The sequence below is a fragment of the Panulirus ornatus genome, chromosome 43, assembly GCF_036320965.1.
Source record: "Panulirus ornatus isolate Po-2019 chromosome 43, ASM3632096v1, whole genome shotgun sequence".
Classification (NCBI taxonomy): Eukaryota; Metazoa; Arthropoda; class Malacostraca; order Decapoda; family Palinuridae; genus Panulirus; species Panulirus ornatus.
In genome coordinates this window covers 11,321,000-11,338,439 of record NC_092266.1, presented here as the reverse complement: position 1 = coordinate 11,338,439, position 17,440 = coordinate 11,321,000, and the positions used below count along the sequence as shown (strand labels likewise).

At 38.4% G+C, this 17,440-nt stretch overlaps 1 protein-coding gene across 1 annotated transcript in view; it reads left to right on the top strand.

Moving 5' to 3' along the window:
• The first annotated feature begins 2,175 nt into the window (after positions 1-2,175).
• Positions 2,176-17,440, top strand: part of LOC139762312 (uncharacterized) — a 166,638-nt gene continuing 151,373 nt past the window's right edge. Inside the window, exon 1 of the mRNA XM_071686937.1 lies at positions 2,176-2,374. The gene's annotated coding sequence lies outside the window, so the exon portion shown is untranslated. The remainder of the gene's footprint in view (positions 2,375-17,440) is intronic.

The following is a 17,440-nucleotide window of genomic DNA, read 5'->3' as shown; positions in this document are numbered from 1 at the left end:
TTTCTTCTCATGACCAGGCGCAAGAGCACCAATAATCAACCATCTCTCTCTACCAACTTTCAGTTTTACCCACATCAATCTAGAATTTACTTTCTTACACTATCACACTCTCCTACATCTGCTTCAATAGTGCTACTCCTTCCTTAGCTCTTGTCCTCTCACCAACGTCTGACTTTACCACTTTACCCACAAGACTCTTCCAAAAATTTACCCTTGAGCTTCGTTTCACTCAGAGCCAGAGCATCCAGGTCTCTTTCCTCAAACATACTACCTATCTCTCCTTTCTTCTCATCTTGGTTACATCCACACACATTTAGACACCCCAATCTGACAGCCTTCGAGGAGGATGAGCATTCCTCGCTTGACTCCTGTTTCCTCTATTCAAAAATTGAAGTACATGATAATGAGAAGGGCTATAGAGATCACGAAAAAAGTGGGGGAAATTAACATTAAAGTCGAAACACTTTTTGTTATCAACAGGATCTATGAAAAATCTCACCTAGAAGTCGATATATACCCAACCCTCTTTGGCTGGTGTACCTCTTCGCCATAAGGTATAGGCATTATGTACCCTATCTCAAAGGTGACATTTTCTTTATCAAATCTGTTTATTCCTATTCCTATTACTTTCTCATCTACTAATCTTGATAGTGTAATGCAGCTTTAAACAAACATTAAAGAAAGCAGTCCATTGGTATCATATCCTTATTTCTACTAATTGTAACTATGTACCTCCTGATTAAGCTTAACGTAGCTCCTTGGAGGTCAAAGAATATTTAGTAGGAAAATGCCAACATCAAAGTCATCGTCTTATTCCCGCAACAAGTCCAAACAGACCAAAATGTGTTCACATAAGACCATAACATTGGTCTCAATCATTTTTTTCTCAAAAAAAAAAAAAGTATATTTCGGCTCCTTGGGAAACTTCGTGGTTCCGTTGTTCTTTAGTTCCGGAATTTGCCCTTATTTTCTCGGAGTTCATAGCCCTTCCTCACTATCAAATTATTCTTAAGTCGTAGCATCAAGAACAATAAACTCCAAATCACGCTACTTCAGTCTATCACCGTTAAATTAAATTATATGATTGAGGTGGTACTGGTGACTTTCATAATAATGCAAAATAATTATCCAACCACATTCGTAAATATAAACCTCCACACTTATATTTACGATTTCCTCAATGCAAAAAGCCCTCGACATTAATTTCATTCGTAAGATAAAAATACATAAAGAATGGGATAAGAGTACAGCCTCACAGAATCTGTATAACTAGGAAGCTGAAAACACATTCACTTAAACCTAAGTTTTTTGTATTAAATAGCATTATTTTTCCTCCATGGATGATATTCTTTCCCTTGAATATGATTAATCCACTCCTAATGGGCAAACTGGATGATAAAAAAGACTATGATCCCAAAACGAGTATTACTTAAGAATACATTTTTTTTCTGTAAAGTTCTGCTCAAACTTCTTCCTGCGCATTGCATCGTAATGCCGATAAAACCCCGATATGTAAACTTTTTATACCCAATTTCGCAATTTTACGATGAATACATAATCGTTTGTCATTTTTGAGAGACTTCACTGTGTCGATATAAACTGCCATAGTTGGGGGTCAGTGGTATGTTTCATATGAATTTAGAGTAACTTGTTTTCTTATTATTGAAAAAAAAAATCCAAGCTACATTTCTAGCAAAAAACGTATCCTTTCATTATACAGAAGTGTTTTCATGAAAATCACATACAATGTTAAAAAAAATTCAAAATAATTTCCTACTACAACTTCTACGAAATGGGTTTTACATACCTTCCATCTTGACGTGGCCCCAAGCCTTTATGTCAGATCTGCCCAATGACACGCAGGCTTTTTTTTCAATATCCCAATATTCCAACAGCACATTACTTAGACATTGCTAACTCACTGTATCACTCCATCAAGTTAATTACGTATGCAGTTTTTGGATTATTTCACCACAAAACACAATTTGTTTCATCTCACTTTGGAAGAAACCGCGGAAGACTTGGTGGGACTCTGGGAGCCACGCCCCCTCAGGTCCTTAGCCAATAATATGTCGTAATCCAGAAAGATGACTGTGCTATATCTACCCTGAGTAGCCAATCATAGCTCCGTATTGCTCTGTCAAAGGACACCGATGACGTAAGGAAATCGGGCGATTCAAATTGTGGATTTTACGGTCGGACGCCATTGTTTTGGTGCGTTGAACTTGTGAAGAAGGAAGGGAACGTCTTCAGTGCCGCCATTTTGTTGTCCCCTGGCCATTATTACCCGTAAGATGTGTGCTCCAGTGTGCTCCTGGGATAGTGTTCTGACTGGCCTACCGAGGATAGAAATGGCAGTTACACCTCTGCTAAGGTAATGTTTGCTGTATTTCAACCAACTTGTTAGTCAAGCAGGCCAGTCTTAGGTTGCATCAGCAGTTCAGTCACAGAAGTATGTTAGATAGTTTGTGAAGACTTTAGTAGTGATATTTAAGTGTCCTGATTAACCTGTGGTCTGTAAGGATAATTTTGGGTTCTCTTGCGATCTTATAAATGTGATTCAGAGTCATATACAATATTTTGTTGACCTTACAGCTGTAGTCAGCTGTTGTATCATGTTTGTTGAGACTGGCTTGATTATCTTGGTTAAACTAAAATAATTCCATGTACTGTAGACGTTGTATACGCCTCTGTATTATTTTTCTGTTCATTGTCGATGGTTACATTTCTTAAATTGCTAGTCTTTGCCTTGAGGCAAAATATTCGTGTATTTAGTATATAAAAAGCCATTGTTGTATTGGCATCCCAGTTTCATTTAAATACGCTGAACATTGTGTCTACGGAGAGATGTCAATGAGTCGTGTAACATTAACGCCCTCGTGTCGTTAAATCAGTTTAAGTTGTGGTCAGAGTACAAGGTACTAGATGTTGGTGATGAAAACCTTTGTGATCAATGTTTGCAACAAAGACACTTTTGGAAAATAACGCACAATTCACTATGTATGTATGGCAGTACTTCTGGGATACCTTACATACCTAGCCTAGCCTGACAGTAGTCCTGTAGTACATGGACATTAACATGTGTTGAAGGATGCATTATATATAAAATGTCTGACTTGGTTTAGTTGTATATCATTATAGCTAGAAATCTGGATCTAGTTAATCTTCATAACTAACATACGGAGATTTTTTAAAGAATATTTGCGAATAATCTGCACTCTGTACATTGGATATTAGGACTTCCACAGTGACGGTTAATCGAGGAATCATTTTTGCCATATTGATATAAATTTTCGGCCGGAGTTTTGAGATTCATTTAGAAAGGGGAAAATTCCATAATATAGTATTTTTTCCAAGTTTCATTACAGTATTTTCTGGTGATAAGTTAGGCATAATGTTTAGTCCTGGGTGTAAAGCTGATTCTTGTGACATTTCTTTGTTGTAATAGCCTTCTTAGGTTTGTTTCACATTACTCGTCTTCATTACTTTGAGTATCTTGAACTATACTATATTGGCAATTTGTTTAACTCCTGTGATTATTCAAGATCATCAAACAACATATTGGTGTTTCTAATGCTTTGTCCTTCATTCCTGAGTTTGAGATCATTAGCAAGTGTACTCGTGCATTATTCAGATTCTTCTGGCAATTATTTACTTTTACAGAAAAATGTAGCATTGGTTCCAACACCAAGCAGTAATAAACCTCTTTAATTATTTTCATCCTGGTCGAAAAGATGCTTTCGACAGGTGTGTGCTTCCCTCTCCCAGTTGATTAACTTTCAGATCATTTTAGAATTTCTACCCTTGCACCAGTCTTTCTAGAATCATATTTCCTTCTTTATCTTCTGTGGAGAGTAATGTCAGAAGCCTTTTCTTCGATGGAAGAGCACACAGGATGACTATTCATTCCCTAGTCATACTATCAAAAGCAGGAATTCTTAGGGAAAATATTCCCCATACAGAGAAAAGAGCTTTTATTTAGTAAGGACTTTTTTTTTTCTAAGGTACTTTCTTCCTCACAGTATCCCTTTCATTCTCTATCTCCGTTTTTTCAAGAAGACTCAGTGAAATTCCATTCTATGGCTTATACAGTTTGCTTATGGATGTATATTTTATGATAGTAGGATCAAGCTGATGGTGCTAAGTTTTAAATAAAAGAATGTTCAGCATCGTTTCGGTATTTAAAATTGCAGAATTGAGATGGTTAGGATGCCTTTCAAATTCTAGACAAAAAGTTTGGTCAACATGGTCCAGGTAAAGGAAAAAAGGGATCCTTGGAAGAAAGTATCTTAGACAAAAAAAAAAAAGTTTCTCCAAATCAAAGATTTTAATTTTATTATTTTACATATAAGATGTGCTTGTGAGCAACTTTTACACTTGAAACTGAATCGTTGAAGCTTAACCTATAAAGGAACTGATCTTTTTAAGATTTTATGATGACTTGAAGTAGGGTTTATTAAAAAAACATAAATATTTTATGTATATTGATCATAAAAAATAAATACAGTATATTGATCATAAAAATAGATACATAATATATTTGACATAAATAAAGCAATAGTAATATTGCAACACAAATCATATATCAGCGAAACAACTATAAAGTACTTCCTCCATCTGTGTTGCAATGTGATTTGTATCAGATGAATATGTTTGTTTTGATTGTCAAAAATATATTGATTATGTGAGCTAAAATTTATATATTTATTAGAAAGTTTTGATTCTAATGGATCCTTTCTTGAACTGAACAGTAGGAGCATAACCACATATCTTTAAAAAATTTTCCATCTTTTCTGTAGAACATTAGGTGAGTGCAAAATTGTGGTCCAAATATGACTATAAATAGCCAGACATCCTTTGTCAGAAATGAATAAACTGGCGAGTACACAAGATCATATAATTAATAAGGGCAGAAAAACAAAAAGGCTTCCCAGTAAGACACAGAGAACTTTGAACTCAGCCAGGAATTGTGATAATTTCTAACAAAAGAAATGGTCTGAAAAACATTCTGTATGATCAAGCACAAGGACTCATAAGTGGATATGATAATGTAATAAATCTTCTGTAATGCAATAAAATGAAACAGTCAGTATCTGGAAGTAAAGACCTAACCAGCTTAAAAAAAACTTGGGTTGCAGTCCTATATTTAGATATGTAAGTAACAGAATCAAAGAGTAAGTCTTTATAGTACTTGGATGAGTATACATACTCTGATAATGACTAGTAACCAATGTGTATGAGTAATAATCACACAGGATACAAAGATAGCAAACTAGGATACATGAAATAAGGACAAACAACGAATTCTCATAATGCAAAAGTTTAAAATCATTTGTAAACATTCCTTCACATCTGACAGTTAAATATGATGGCTTACCTGCTCCACAGTTTCTCTGCTCAGGGTAAAGACATTACTAAATTCATTTGCCATGAGCTAATATACACAGTATTATTATACAACCAAGTAAATGTTGCAGATCACAGTGATCCAGGTGATCAAGTATTTGCTGATGACCATGAAGAAAAATGAAACACGGCACGTCGTAAGTGCAAATTATTGTGATTACATCAGGGGAGATACAAAATGATCACACAAAAGTGCTCTTGTGACTTGTTTCATTTTTCCTCATGGTTACTAGCAGAATTATAAATAGCTGTGTGTACATTGCTGAATTATAGGGGTTTTGCTTTATATGTGTATTCCTGCCTCAAAAGTTCTCTGAGGAATTCCTACACTGCTCAGAGCCCCAGGCTGAGAGGGGTCAGATTGTGTGTATGGTCAGATTGTGTGTGTGTGCCTTTACAGGGTGAGCACAAGACAGAAGTAAATGTTTTCTGTACTGTCTTTAGTTTGGAAATTACACCTTAGCCATCAGAAGTCTTGTTCTGTTTATACTGGATGTTAAATCTTTGTAATGATGGAGTGATGGGTGGTGTCTGAAGCATGGATGAGAAGGGGTTACCCATATGTGTTTGGAGATGGCAGTTTCAGATAGGTAATATTCAGGACTAGGTTGGGGGGTGGTTTTTAAGTGCTTGTTGATTACTTGGATGTGTATATGTTTTATCACTGTTTCCTGTGGGGCGGGGTAGTGCCGGGAAGCAAGTATGAATATGTACATGTGTTTATATTTATATGTATGTGTATGTATATGTTGATATGTATGTATATATGTATGTATATGTGCGTGTATGTGTGAGTGGATGGGCCATTCTTCGTCTGTTTCCTGGCACTACCTCACTGACACAGGAAACAGCAATTTAGTATAATAATAATGATGATAATAATAATAATAATAATAATAATAATAATAATGAAGTGAGGAGAGTGGGTGAGGAATGGGAGGTGATGGCATATGCAAGAGATGCATCTGGCATGCAAAAGGTGGGAGGTGGGCAGATTAGAAAGGGTAGTGAGAGGTGGGATGAAGTAAGTATTTAGTGAAAGAGAAAAGAGAGACGTTGGGGCAGTGCTTACAGGAAAGGAGTGCAGATGATTGGGAGATATATAAGAGAAAGTGGCAGGTCAAGAAAAAGATGCAGGGGTTGAAAAAGATATATAAGAGAAAGTGACAGGGGGACAACATAAAGATGCAGGGATTGAAAAAGAGGACAAGTGAGAGTTGTACTGAGAGAGTATCATTAAACTATAAGGAGAATAAACAGATGTTTTTAAAGATGCATGGGTTAAAAAAGAGGACAAGTGAGAGTTGTACAGAGAAAGTATCAATAAACTATAAGGAGAATAAAAAAGATGTTTTGGAAGGAAGTAAACATTGTGTGAAAGACAAGAGAGCAAATGGGAACATCATTGATGGGTGCAGAAGGGGAAGGCATAACAGGTAGTGATGGAGTGAGAATTTTAAAGGATTGTTAAATGTGATGACAGAGTAGCAGATGTAGACTGTTTTCATCGGGTTGGTGTGAAGTGCGAGGCATGCAGAGTGGTTTGGTGAAGAGAGGTGGTGAAAACCATGTGAAAGATGAAATACAGCTAGGCAGCGTGAGTCGATGGTATTGCAGTTGAATTTATGAAAAAAGGGAGTGAATGTGTTGTTGATTAGTTGGTAAGGATATTCAGTGTATGTAGGGATCATGGTAAAATGCCTGAGGATTGGCAGAATGCATGTATAGTGCCATTATATAAAGGCAAAGGAGATAAAGGTGAGTGTTCAAACTTCAGAGGCATAAGTTTGTTGAGTATGTCTGATATGGTAAATGGTATGGGGGTTATTGATTGAGAGGGTGAAAGCATGAACAGAGCATCAGATTGGGAATGAGCAGTTTGGTTTCAGAAGTGGTAGAGGGTGTGTGGATCAGGTGTTTGCTTTTAAGAATGTGAAAAATACTCAAAAAACCGGTGGATTTGTATGTGGCATTTATGGATCTGGAGAAAGTATATGATAAGGTTGACAAAAATGCTTTGTGCAAGGTCTTAAGAATATATGGTGTGGGAGGTAAGCTGCTCGAAGCATAGAGAAGATTTTTATTAAGGGTGTAAGGTGTGTGTATGAATTGGAAGAGGGGAGTGTGAATGGTTCCCAGTGAATATCAGTCTGCAGCAGGGGTGTGTGATGTCCACCATGGCCATTTGAATAGTTTAGGGATGGGGTGTTGAGGTAGGTAAATGCAAGAGTCTTGTTGAGAGAGTTGAGTATGCAGTCTGTTGGGGATGAGAGGGCCTAGGAAGTGAATCAGTTGTTCACCAGTGATACAGCACTGGTGACTAATTCAATTGAGAAACTGTAGAAGTTAATAACTGAGTTTAGAATGTGTATGAAAGGAGAAAGTTGAGAGTAAATGTAAATGATAGCAAGATATTAGGTTCAGCAGGGTAGAAAGACACAAGTTAGATGGGATGTAAGTTTGAATGGAGAAAAATTGGGGAAAGTGAAGTGTTATAGATATGTGGTAGTGGCTTGGCAGCAAATGGAACCATGGAAGTGAGTCATAGGGTGGGGGAGGGGATGAAAGTTCTGGAAGTGCTGAAGAATGTGTGGAGAGAATGATTTCTGGTTAGGTTAAAATGGGTATGTCTGAAGGTTTAGCAGTCCCAGAAATGTTATGGATGCGAGGCATGGCCTATAGCTATAATAAGGATATGCTGAGGAGGGTGGATGTGTTGGAAATGAAATGATTGAGAACAATATGTGGCATGCGTCAGTAATGTGTACATATTCATACTTGCTTGCTCTCCACCATTCCTGATACCACCCCACCACACAGGAAACAGCATCACTACCCCCTGCTTCAGCAAAGTAGCACCAGGAAAACAGGTAATAAAGCCACTTTCATTCACACTCTGTTTCTAGCTGTCATGTGTAGTGCACCAAAACCACAGTTCCCTTTCCACATCCAGACCCAACAGACCTTTCCATGGTTTGCGCCAGACATTTCACATGCCCTGGTTCAGTCTGTTGACAGCACATCAACCCCAGTATACCGCATCATTCCAATTTACTCTTTTCCTTGCACTCCTCTCACCCTCCTGTGTGTTCAGGCTCCGATCACTCAAAATCCTTTTCACTCCATCCTTCCACCTCCAATTTAGTCTCCTGCTTCTCCTTGTTCCCTCCACCTCTAACATATATCCTTTTTGTCAACCTTTCTTCACTCATTCTCTCCATATGTCCAAACCATTTCAACATGTGTCCTCTGCTCTTTCAACCACACTTTTTTTTATTACCACACATCTCTCTTATCCTTTCATTACTTACTTGATCAAACCACCTCACACCACATATTGTCCTCAAACATTTCATTTCCAACACATCCATCCATCCTCCGTACAACCCTATCCATAGCCCATGCCGCACAACCAAATGATATTGCTGGAACTACTATTCCTTCAAACATACCCATTTTTGCTTTACGAGATAATGTTCACTCTTTCCACACATTCTTCATCGCTCCCAGAACTTTCGCCCCCTCCCCCACCCTTTGACTTACTTCCATTTCTGTTTCCAGTCGCTGCTAAGTTCACTCCCTGATACCTAAAACACTTTACTTCCTCCAATTTTTCTCCATTTAAACTCACATTCCTACTAACTTTCCCTCAACCCTGTTGAACCTTATAACCTTGCTCTTATTCCCATTTACTCTCAACTTTCTCCTTTCACACAAATTTTTAAAATCGGTCACCAACTTATACAGTTTCTCACTCGAATCAGTCACCCATTCTGTATCATCTTCGGCAAATAACAACTGACTCACTTCACAGTCCCTCTCATCCCCAACAGACTGCATACTCACCTCTCTCTCCAAAACTCTTGCATTCACCTCCCAGACCACCCCATCCCTAAATATATTAACCATGGGGACTTCACACACCCCTGCTGCAGACCAACCTTCACTGGGAACCACTCACTCTCCTCTCTTCCTACTTGTACACATGCCTTACACCCTTGATAAAAACTTTTCACTGCTTCTAGCAGCTTACCCTCCACACCATATGCTCTTAAGACCTTCCAGAAAGCATCTCTATCAACCCTATCATATTCCTTCTCCAGATCCATATATGCCACGTACAAATCCTTGTTTTTCTAGGTATTTCTCACACAAATTCTTCAAAGCAAACACCTGTCCACATGTCCTCTATCACTTCTGAAGCTAACTGCTCCTCCCCATTCTGATGCTCCATACATGCATTCACCCTCTCGGTCAGTACCCTCCCATACAATATCCCAGGTATACTCAACAAACTTATGCCTCTGTAGTTTGAACACTCATCTTTATACCCTTTGCCTTTGTACATTCTGCCAATCCTCAGGCACTTCAAGATCAATACACACCCCCAATATCTTTTTATTCTTCCTAAAGTTTAACGATATTCTCACCCCAACTCTTATGTGCCCTCTTTTCCATCTCTTGAACTTTCCTCTTGGGCTCCCAGTCATTTGCACTCCTTCCTTCCCACCAGTCACTACCCTCTCTAATCTGCCCACCTCCCACCTTTCCCGTGCCACATGCATCTCTTGCACATGCCATCATTGCTTCCCTAAATGCATCCCATTCCTCAACCACTCCCCTCACATCATTTGTTCTCACCTTTTGCCACTCAATCTTTCCTGGTACTTCCTCACACAAGTGTCCTTTCCAAGCTCACTTACTCTCACCACTCTCTTCCCAGCATTCTCTCTTCCTGAAAACCTCTATAAATCGTCACCTTTGCCTCCTCAAAATATTGATCGGACATCCCACCAGCTGCCCCTCAACACATCAACATCCAAAAGTCTCTCTCTTACATGCCTATCAATTAACACATGATATAATAATGCCCTTTGACCATCTCTCCTACTTACATACATATACTTGTGTATATTTCATTTTAAACCAGGTATTCCTAATCACCAGTCTCTTTTCAGCACACAAATCCACAAGCTCTTCACTATTTCATTCATTACACTGAATACCCCATGTACACCAATTAAACCCTCAACTGCCACATTACTTACCGCATTTAACTTGCCCATCACTAATACCCAGCCTCGTGCACCAAAACCATTGACACACTCACTCAGCTGCTCCCGAAACACTTGCCTCTCAAGATTTTTCTACTCATGACCAGGTGCATAAGCTTCAATAATCAATCATCTCTCTCCATCCACTTTCAGTTTTACCTGTATCAGTCTAGAATTTACTTCCTTACACTCTGTCACACACTCCCAGAACTCCTGCTTTAGGAGTAGTGCTTCTACTTCCTTAGCTCTTGTTCTCTCACCAACCATGAGAAAAATGAAACATAAGTTCCCGAGTGCACTTTCGTGTAATGATCACATTATCAGGAGAGATACAAGAATGAGATAGATGTAGAACAATCAGTTGATATACAAGGAAGAAACATAGCTAAACAAGCATTACTGAATGGTGGTGTTCAAGTCTGGCATCATGTCCGTAATAAAATTTATATTATGTTGAGAGAGAACTGGTTATATTTTGTGGAAAGAGAACTGGTTACAAAGTTTGCCTACGACAAAGTTATCTGTTTTCTACAGAGGGGCAAGTATGCAGAGTGTTGAAGATAAGAGGGCCTGGGAAGTAAGTCAATTGTGGTTTGCCGATGATACAGCACCGGTGGCTGATTCGAGTGAGTAGTGCAGAAGTTGTTGACTGAGTTTGGAAAAGTGTGCGAAAGGAGGAAGTTGAGTGTAAATATGAATAAGAGCAAGGTTATTAGGTTCAGCAGGTTTGGGGGACAAGTTGGTTGCAATGTAAGTCTGAATGGAGAAAAACTGGAGGAATTGAACTGTTTTAGATATCTGAGAGTGGATCAGCAGCAAATGGAACCATGGAAGCAGAAGCGAGTCACACAGTGGAAGATGGGGCAAAGGTTCTGGGAGCAATGAAGAAAGTCTGGAAAGAGAAAACATTATCTCAGAGAGCAAAAGTGGGTGTGTCTGAAAGAATAGTAGTTCCAATAATATTATATGGTTGCGAGGCATGGTCTTTAGATAAGATTGTATGGAGGAGGTTGGATGTGTTGGAAATGAGATGTTTGAGGACAGTATGTGGTATGAGGTGGTTTGATCGAGTAAGAAATGAGAGGGTAAGAGAGATGTTTGGAAATAAAAAGAGTGTAGTTGAGAGAGCAGAAGAGGGTGTGTTGAAATGGTTTGGACATATGGAAAGAATGAGTGAGGAAAGGTTGACATAGAGGATATATGTGTCAGAGGTGGAGGGAACAAGAAGTAGGAGACCTAATTGGAGGTGAAAGGATGGCATGAAAAAGATTTTGAGCCATTGGGGCCTGAACATGCAGGAGGGTGAAAAACATGCAAGGAATAGAGTGCATTGGAACGATGTGGTATACCAGGGTCGATATGCTGCCGGTGGACTGAATCAGGGCATGTGAAACATCTGGGGTAAAGCATGGAAAGGTCTGTGGAGCCTGGATGTGGATAGGGAGCTGTGGTTTAGGTGTATTACACATGACAGCTACATTTATATATTCAAAACTTTGCCACATATTTTGCGGAAATCTTGTAATTGTTAAAAGTTATAGCTACGTGGACAAGAAAATGACAAATACCAGGTATGGAAGTATCATATTCCCTAATTTTATATCACAAATATTCTTAGACTATATATCAATCATATTCCCTAATTTTATATCACAAATATTCTTAGACTATATATCAGACTGGAAATTTTTTTTAGATTTTTTAATAATCCTGATGACATCATCATTAATCAGCCTTCACAAAGCACACTAAATTTCCATTATACATTACATAAAGATGTACGAGGATAAAACCACAAGGCCCTAAAGCTTGAGTTTCCCAAAAAATACTTATTTCATAATACTCTGTCTGGATATCAAGAGCAGCAATGGAATCCAAAGTTTGGATGGAAAATAGGGAGCAGCCAAAACTATAGTGCCTTTCCAAAGGAAAAGTTTGGATGCCAAAACCAATAACAGAATGAAGAGAGGAAAGAAACATGAATTAGATCTAGTCCAGAGATAAAGTTTATTGCTTCAACAATGTTATCAAAGAGGACAAAATGCAGATCCAGCATTCACTCAAAGAACTAAGATATCTGGTTAGTGTTGACCTAAATTCTCATGGATTCACAAAAAAATTGACAGTGAAACCTCAAAGAAGTTTGAGTTGGTAATTTTCCTAAGACTCTTAAGTCTACTTGAAATATGAATCCACTGAGCATTATGGATAGTATCAAAATATTCTTGATTAATTACATAAGGTTCAGACATTTAAGGGACTTGTGTTCCTGAGACAAGCTAAGGTCACTGTGTTGTTTGGAATAATCAGAATGGATGTGCCCTCTTGGTAAGGACAAAAAGCTTTACTATTACAGTTTATGCTTCTATGTTTAAAACCAAGTTAGGTGCTGAAACCTTCAAAAGGAGCTCCATATCCCTTAGACTGTGTTTAGGAGAAAATCTTGTCATCCAGAATGATAAACAAATGTTTAAATTTTTCTGATGATTTTGAGGACTGAACTGGAGTATGAAGATGGTGTTATCTTTGATATATACAGCAGTGATGATAAAAAAAACCTTGATTTAGTCTCACTAAAATACTATAGTGTAAGTGATAATCCAGGCATTCATCCAATCAAAGGCTCCACCTGTTAATCCACTATTAACTTAATTTTCAATTACACTGGTTGGATCAATGCACATGCACCTTCTGAATATTTAATTTTTGCAGAGTTGATGTCACCAACCCCACATGCTGGATAAGTAGAATGATGCCAAGTATCTAAGAAAGATTTGCTTTTCTTATCATCAAAGGAGAAAGCTTCAACATTCCTAAATGAGTCTAGTTGCCATGGAGATTCATTCCTCTGCTGGGACCTCTGAGTTGATTTTTTTCTATCTCTTATTTACTTTAGACATGAAAACACAAGATACCAAATGTGGGAACTTGTGAAGGAGCAAGATCAGAGGATAACATAACTAGAGCTAGAGTTACGTAAACTGAAGAAGCAGTTCGCAGATCATGAAGAAAACCTTGAGACTAGAGAAAAAAAGAAACAGTTTAGGGGAAGGAGTCCTAGTGATACCAATGTAGATGAAACAAGATGAAGCTGACAATAAGAAGGCACAGTCTCATGAACTAGAGGCTGTGCAGTCAGAGGAAAAATTTGATTACAATAGTGGACAAGAAACTGCAAGAGCATTATCAGGAGACTTTCAAACAGGAAAGGACAACAGTTTCATGCTGAATCTACAGGTATAATATCAAAAACAGATCAGGTGAACAAAAGGACACAGGCTCATGAAAGTAGAGAGCAGGGAAGATTACAAGTGATTTTGGAAGATCAACAGAGTGGTAGTAGTGAAAGAGGAATATAGACCAAAGGAGACACAAACAGAGGTACATATGAAATTAACCAAAGAGATTGAAAAGATAGTATGCTCTGTCGGAAATAAAGAAATCAAGAAAATATATGAGCTAGTTGATGGAAGGTTTAGAAAAGTATTTTAATACAGGACCAGTGCTTGCTCGCTAAAAAAGAGATTATAGAGGAGGTAAGAGAGAGTGACACAGCTACCCTGAGGGCTGTATCAAAAAAGTAGGTTGCACCAAAATTAGAAAGATTAGTAAATCAAGAGGTTAACAGACATAAATCACTGGTTATTTTTGGTTTGGAAGATCATACACTGAATAGGTAAAAGGGGGACAGGAGGAGGAAATGAATATTAAAAAAGTGCTGGAGGCTTGGGACTGCCAGAATTAGCTTCCATAAAGAAGGAAAGGAGAATAGAAAGTTACAACCAGGATGTAAGGGGGCAACCAGTTAGGGTTATGTTTGACTTGGATAATCTAGCCAGGAAATATAGTAAAGCTACGAATCTTAAAGGCATGGTGGAAGTCAGTGGGATGTTCATCAAATGATAGATTTAAGGAAGAGATGGACAAAAAAAAAAATCTGCAGAAGAAAAAATTCATAAGTGAGAGGGAACAAGGTTTAAAGAAAAGAAGTCATGTGTAACTAACCTTTTAGAGTTTTATGAGAGATTGAGCTCAGACCTGTACAAAAGGGAAGACTGAGTGGACTGTCTGTACCTGGACTGCCAGAAAGCATTTGACAATGTACCACACATGCAGTTGATAATGAAGGTAAATCACCAAGCAGGAATAAGGGGGGAACTACTTCATTGGACAGAAGATTATCTTGGTGGGAGGGAACAAAGGACACTGTCAGAGGACCCTTTTCTAAACGAGTTGAAGTAACCAGCATTGTGCGACAGGGCTCAGTTCTGGGACCTTTACTCTTCTTGATCTACATTAATGATTTGCTTAAGGGCATAGAATCCGACCTAAGCGTGTTTGCTGATGATACAAAACTTTTGAGGAAAAAAAAAAGCGAAGAGAATTGCATCTACTTACAAGATGGACCTAGCAGAGTCCAAAGTTAGTCTGAAGCATGGTTGATGAAATTTAACCCTAGTAAATGTAAAGTAATGAGGATAAGACATTTTGAAAGATGGCTTTAATATGATTATTACCGGTCAGGTTTGATGTTAAGCTTCAAGATTTTGTGTGCAAGAGGAACTTGGGAGTAGACATCATCCCTAACCTGTCACCAGAGTCCCATATTAGAAGAATAGCTAAGGAAATAAACTGTCTGCTGGCAAATATCAGAATAGCTTTCAATTATATGAATAAAGATATATTTTAGCAAGTTGTTTATATCATACATAAGGCCAAAACTAGAATGTGGACCTCCATTGTGTAGCAGTTTGCATTCCTGACCTAACACATTCAGAGGCCATCCAGAGTTGAGCCCACAGGTTCAAATCCTGGTTGTGACAGTTGGTCCACAGTCAGTCCAGCTGTTCATCTATCCCTTGTGGTTGGTTGATAAAATGGGTACCTGGCTCATGCTAGGGTTTATCATTATATAAAACGTTAGTGAAATGGTCTTGATTAGGCCTCATTTACCCATGCTGTCTCAACTTACATAAAGAAAGAGGTTTGATCACCACACCTAAAGAAGCACAGAGAATTCAGGGAGAAGATTCAGAGGAGGAAAACAAAGGTGGTACAAGGAGTAAGAAAGCTAAGCTACAGGGAATGGCTGAAGGCTGTTAATTTACCCACCTTGCAAGAGAGAAAAGTGTGGGGTGACCTGATCACCACCTTGGAATTTTCAAAAGAGATCAACAAAGTGGACCGTAAACAGTGCTTTGAGGGGTATAGGAATAGATAAACCAGAGGATATAACGTAATTAAGTAAGAAATTTATAATTAATTATGTAAATAAATACTTGTACAGTGCAACAGTAGTGGATGATTTGAACTTATTGACTGAAAACATGGTTAATGCAGACAGCATACATTAATTAAAGAGGTTGTATGATAGTAGAGTGTTCAAGAGTTGGGGTCCCACAAGTGTAAGACTTCCTTCCTGAACAGCATGCAAACTGAGGTTTGTCAAAGTGATGTATTAATTTCTTAGTTAGTTGCAGTGATACTGTGATCCTACTTTATCATACTCTCCACCCAGTTTGTTCTCCAGAAAAACTTAAGGCTGAGGCTTCTAGGATGTGTCATTAGTTCACCCTTAGGCTCAGAAATTAGGAAGTGATAATCAGGCTATCAGAGTTATTGAATGTGTATTGAAAGAGAATGTATTCTGTAATGGTGGTATTGAAGTAAGCAGAATCCTGCCATAAATAATGACCAGCTGCTGCCTGTAATACATGTGATTCGGAGTACAGATCTCTCAACACTTTATATGTAATTACATCAAAAAATTGCATTTATATTTCCTACACAAGGTACATGATTTGGAAAAAAAATGCTTATCAAGGCCTATATAAGTATATTCTTCTTTCAGACTATGTAGTGCAAATCATTACACCCTACACTGACTCAATCTATATATTTTCTAAACTTAACAGTTTTTTGCATCATCATTGCCAGTTATATACATGAAAATATAAATACTAATACACACTATATATATTTTCCATACATTCCCAATATCCCGCGTTGGCGAGGCAGCATTAAGAACAGTGGACTGAGCCTTTGAGGGAATATTCTCAATTGGCTTCCTTCTCTGTTCCCTCTTTTGGGAAGTCAAAAACGGGAGGGAAGGATTTCCAGCTCCCCACTCCCTCCCTTTCAGTTGTCCTCTATGACACGCAGGGAATATGTGGGAAGTATTCTTTCTCCCCTATCCCATGCATTCCTCACGTGTCGTAGAAGGTGACTAAAGGGGACGGAAGCGGGGGCTGGAAACCCGAAGCCCCTTGTATTTTAACTTTCTAAAAGGGGAAACAGAAGAAGGAGTCACACGGGGAGTGATCATCCTCCTTCGGGGCTCAGACTGGGGTGTCTAAATGTGTGTGGATGTAACCAAGATGAGAAAAAAGGAGAGATAGGTAGTATGTTTGAGGAAAGGAACCTGAATGTTTTGGCTCTGAGTGAAAAAAAGCTCAAGGGTAAAGGGGAAGAGTGGTTTGGGAATGTCTTGGGAGTAAAGTCAGGGGTTAGTGAGAGGACAAGAGCAAGGGAAGGAGTAGTACACTACTCCTGAAACAGGAGTGGTGGGAGTATGTGATAGAGTGTAAGAAAGTAAACTCTAGATTGATATGGGTAAAACTGAAAGTGGATGGAGAGAGATGGGTGATTATTGGTGCATATGCACCTGGGCATGAGAAGAAAGATCATGAGAGGCAAGTGTTTTGGGAGCAGCTGAGTGAGTGTGTTAGTAGTTTTGATGCACGAGACTGGGTTATAGTGATGTGTGATTTGAATGCAAAGGTGAGTAATGTGGCAGTTGAGGGAAAAATTGGTGTACATGGGGTGTTCAGTGTTGTAAATAGAAATGGTGAAGAGCTTGTAGATTTATGTGCTGAAAAAGGACTGGTGATTGGGAATACCTGGTTTAAAAAGAGAGACATACATAAGTATACATGTTGGCAAGGATCACAATTTTGCGCATGATCAAGATATTCCTATGA